This window comes from Hordeum vulgare, chromosome 6H (assembly GCF_904849725.1).
Source record: "Hordeum vulgare subsp. vulgare chromosome 6H, MorexV3_pseudomolecules_assembly, whole genome shotgun sequence".
Lineage (NCBI taxonomy): Eukaryota > Viridiplantae > Streptophyta > Magnoliopsida > Poales > Poaceae > Hordeum > Hordeum vulgare.
The window spans coordinates 418209333-418214693 of record NC_058523.1 but is presented as its reverse complement, the minus strand read 5'-3'; positions in this window follow the sequence as shown (position 1 = coordinate 418214693).

Sequence of the window (5361 nt, the reverse complement as noted above, 5' to 3'; positions counted from 1 at the left end):
TAATTGATATATGCCCACTCAACATACCTCATATCACTGACAGCTGGACCTTTGTCAAACAAGACAGTCTCATAAAAATCTTGTTGTTCCTTGGTGTGAAACCTTGGATCAATAACAGTTCTTCTTCTGACAACATATGGGTCAACTGCTCTCCACTTTCTCAATCTGACATCCTTTCTCTTCTTCATATCCTCTGCTACTAGATGATCAGCATTGTGAATTGTCATGGTCAGTCTGAGCTTCCTGAGAACTGGTGCATTCTCATCTTCTACCTCCTCTGAAGCAGGGGCACTGGATGCAGAGCCTTTCTCCTTGGCAGCTGCAGGAATGTCCATTGTAATCTTTCTCCGAGCTACAACCTTCTTTGCCTAGGCATGAGGCTTAGGAGCAGATTTCATGGCATCAGCCATAAGCTTCTTCTCAGGAGAAGGAGCTGGGATCTCATCTTCACGAGCATATTCTTCAGGGTCTTCATACATGGAAGTCCTTCTCCCAACAAGATGAACTGTCCGCTTCCTAGGCCTCTTCACACCAGCCTTCTTGGCAAGTTTGTTAGTGGACAGTGTTGTGTTGTGCCTTGCAGATTCAGGTGCTCTCAAGTTAGCAGGTTTAGCGTACTCTTTCCTAACACTCTTCCTTGGAGCCTTAGGAGTAGCTGAAGTTTCCTCTGGCACAAAGTCTGAGTCCTCACAATTCAGTTTCTTCCTCTGCCTGGTGGCTGCTTTGGGCAAGCCATGGGAGCTATTGGATCCAGGGTCAAAGTCAGTCTTCTCTGGACTAGTGCCTGAGTCCATCTCAACACTTTGTTTTCTGAAATCATTTTGGCTATCATCTGATCTAGAGATCTTGGTAGACAGACAGAAACTCAGCAGCACACAACAAAACCTGTGAAGTAGATATAGGAAAGACAGAAGGGTTGAGTATCACAAAATTCATATATTTTTGAAAGTTTTGAACAAAGAAATCCTTAGGTTTTAGCTATCTGCAGATCACATTTCGGTAGCACCGAGTTTGAACTTTCGGAGTCGTCGAGACACATGGACTCTTTTATAGAAACTTGGCCATCATTTCGGTGGAACCGAAATTGACAACTCGGTTTCACCGAGTTCATTCTTAGGAACCCTAGGTTCAAAATCGTTGGAACCGACTTTTGCAAATCGGTGTCACCGAGATGAGGTTTGCGGACAGCTAAACCTAAAAATTTCCTAGTTCTCTAATATACGGGAGCATTTGGTACATGGAGAGATTGCACACTGTGGCTTGTGGATAAATCTTCTAATGCGCACGAGATAGATTGGGGACGCGCCAAAGAAAGGGGCGGATCCGTACCCTAAATCGACGACGGTCCAACTACGACGGAGAAAGTGGTGAACAATCCGTCGACGGAGGCGATTCCCAGCAGCGGAGACGCGTGGGGAGTCAAGGGCAACGAATAGGGGTCCATAGGGCAGCTTATGGTTTGGGACAAAACGTCTTTGACGATTGGAAATGAAATATTGGTCCGCTAGAATATATCCCCGTTCGCTGTCGGTGTCACGGAGATTACGAAATTGGTGTCACCGAGTTCTTCTACTGTCAGTTGACAGGGACACTTAGTGTAACCGGGTTTGTGATTTCGATGGTACCGAGATGGAAAACCATATCAGGTTTGTAAATTCAATGGAACCCATTTTGTGAAGTTGGTCTCACTGAGATTTTCAAAGATGTTTTGGATGCAGCCTTTGATGATACGGAGTTCCAAGTGCACCTTCACACAGAGGGGTCGACAAGTGCTCGTTCAAGTTTTGTGATGAAGCATGAATAGAACTTGAGATGAGATAACATAGATAGCTAGAGAAGGGTCCTAGGCATTTTTGTCCATCCAATTGGCACAAGATAAATCAAGAGACAAATAACAACAATTGGATGTCCTCGAATGAGTAAACACATGCAGACCAACATGCTCACACAATAATAATGATAGATAAAACATGGTGAACATGCACAAACATCCTAGCAGCTATCAAGCACTTGGGTGATGACTAAAGTCATCTATATATGAGTATATTAACATAGGATCCAAGTAAGAATACTTGATCGTAGGTCATACTCATCGTTAAGCACAAGTGGGGTTACCACTTTTACATAAGCATTAATGTGCTCATATCCTTAGGAAATGCGTATAATTAAGTCTTAGAGTAAAGCAACCCCTTGATATGACATCCCCCCTAAGAGGGATCAACTAACCTTGGCTTTTTTCGTAGAAGACTTCAAGTAGGTGAAGTAGTGGAGGATGCTCAATGTTGATGAAGATCATCTTGAGTTGGGAGCAATCCTTGTTGTTTTCTTACTCTTCTCATCTACATGGGTTAGTCCCAAAGCACGACGAACATATGAAATAATATCTATGGACATGGAGTGGAACACAAATGGGATGATGTCCAAAGATGCATTCTTCCAAAATGAACAAGAGTGAATTTCATTGGCTGAGTAACCCCTCAAGAACTTTCTAGTTCTTCCTCTTGGGGATCCACACAAAATTGATGGGAATCCTTGGAGTTGTGGTAGCACTAGTTGAAGTAGAGCTAGTAGTGTCCTTGGGAACCCACTTGACCTTGGCTTGGGTTTCTTCTTCAAATAGGTCAATGTCATCTTGAAGCTTTCTCTTGCCTTTCTCGTTTTGTGGTAGAAGGCCATCTTGTGAGCTTGTTCCTTCGGGAGGAGTAGGATCATACTTCTCTTCTTTGGAAACAAACTTAGGAATGGGGTATGGACCTTATTCCCAATCATCTCCGTTGACGTTGAAGTAGCCAACACCTTGCTTCTTTTGATGTCCTCCTTGCTTGTTGTCGGTGCACTAGAGACTGGGGTCCCTCGTGCCTCAGACTTGTGCACGGGCATCGGTGACGCCCCTGACAGTAGTGCTCGGGGAAGAACATTAGGAAGGCGATCCAAGACCCACCAAGGCCACATCCTCCCCTCTCTCTGAGGGCGTGAAGTACAAGGGCTCGAGATCCAAGGCCCCGGCAAGCCCTCCTTGTCGGGAAGATTCACAAGGCCCCGGCAAGCCTACTTCGCCGGGAAGACTCCCAAAGATTAGCAAGACCCCGGCAAACCTCCCTTATTGGGAAGACTCGCACAGACTCGCGAAGCCCCCACAAGCCCTCCTTGCCAGGAAGACGACCAAGTCATCCGACAAAGACTCCAGGCCAACAAGCCCCTTCCGCTCGCCAGGTGTCCTCCCCCGTTTTCTACCACAATCCGACTGCTCCAGCGCATCGTTCTTGCACCAGTGCAAGACCCAGGTGTCTATTCACCTGGGTACGTGTCGCGACCACCTTGCGGCAGGTCAGGGGTCAAACAAGGCATTTACTGCCCCTGACACCACCGAAGAAGAAGAGCAGTGAACACTGTTCACTGTGCACCCCGTGAGCACACTGTTGGTGACCCCTTTGCCTATAAAAGGAGGCCCAAGGCTCATTCTCAGAGGTTGGACTTTTTGGGATCGGATACTCCCTAAACACCCACTAAGTTATTGTAGCAAATCGCCCTACAGTAAGCACACAATACAAACTAAGCAGGAGTAGGGTTTTACGTGCCAAGCGGCCCAAACCTAGGTAAAAGACCTTGCCGGTGTTGATCGCTAGCTCCGCTCTCGATGTCGTCCCTCTCTCCCCCCGCCGAACAATCAAGGGACTCCTCGAGTTTCCCATAGGTGTCGGATTCCCCGACACTTGCGCAAAATTTCCTCAAATTGTTTACTTCCGGCAAGACTCTTGAAGACACCTCTCTCTATAATCCATTTCAATAAATCATTTTCTTGCTCAAGTGTAACTTGGCTAAGAGAATCATTAGTGGAATCAATAGAGCTACTAGCAACAACGCTATTGGATTTAGCATTAGCATCGTTGTTACTAGATGAAGAAACTTTCTTGCCTTTGTTACTAGTGTTCCTAGGTTTAACTTGTGGAGCAAACTTAGACAAAAGTAATCGTTTCGCCAGATAAGAAGAACTCTTCTTTCGAAGATCATCATTGATCGCTTTTAAGAACTCATGCTCTTGCTCCAAGTTGAGCTTCTCGAAGCGTAGCTTCTCATGGGTTCTTGCAAGATCTCTATGATCTTCTAGAGTAGTCTCATGAGCTAACTTAAGACTTTTTAATTCTTGAGTTAGTCATTCAGTTTCTTTCTTATCGTCACCACTCGATTTCTCTTGACTAGCATGATAATTAGCAAGTTCATTTTCATTGCAATCACTAGTTTTATCAAAGAGCAAGTCATCTTCTCCTAACAAGTGATTCTCATCACTATTGAAATCAAGATACTCGGGGTGTGATACCTTGGGGCCTTTAGCCTTGAAGCAGTTTCCGAACCCCTCATTTGGTTAGTCAAATAGGTCGTAGGAGTTTGAGGAAACAAGTGCAATGCCGGCAACACCTTCATCTTGACTATAGTCGGAGTTGGACTGACAGCTTCTCTCAGACTAGTGATCAGACTCGGAGCCAGAAACCCATTCACCAACATGATCTTGATGTCTTCTTCTTGAGCTGCTCTTGGTGTATTTGTACTTATTCTCCGATTCCTTGTCTCTCTGTGAGTGTCTTCCTTCATGGTGATATTCTCTACTCCTTCTCTTTCTGTGAGGTTACTCATCTCTTGAGCTTCGTCTTAGAGGTGATTCTTCTCTTCTTTTGTAGGGAGCCGAGCACTCATTGGAGTAGTGTCTAGGGTCCCACAATTGTAGCAGTTTCAGTCACGAATGGACAAACGCTTTTCATCATGTCTTGAGCTTTAACTTCTCTCTTTGCCTCTACTCTTGTAGAACTTGTTGAATTTTATGACCATGAGGCTTATCTCTTCATCACTGACAAGATTGTCCTTTGAAGTAGCGGGAGCATCACATGAAGCTTTGTAAGCACCGCTTGACTTGTTGTGCGGATCATCTTTGTCCTTGAGTGACATCTCATGAGCAACAACCCTACCATTGACTTCAGTTGACTTGAAATCTTTGTAATTTGGCATCATTTGGATCAATGTGCACATTGTGTCATACTTGCCATCGAGAGCTCTAAGTATCTTCTTGATGATGAATTTGTCGGTCATCTCTTCGCTTCCTAAGCCGGCAATCTCATTGGTGACGAGAGCTAGCCTAGAGTACCTTTCAGCGACACCTTCACCATCCTTCATCTTGAACTTGTCAAGCTGACTTTGAAGAACATCCAACTAAGATTCTCTGATAGAATCAGTACCTTTGTGCACATCGATCAAAGTATCCCAAATTTCTTTTGCATTCTCAAGATGACTGATTTTGTTGAATTCTTTGGGGCATAGATAGTTGAAGATGATGTCGCGGGCTTGAGCATTGAGTTGCAACATCTTTAG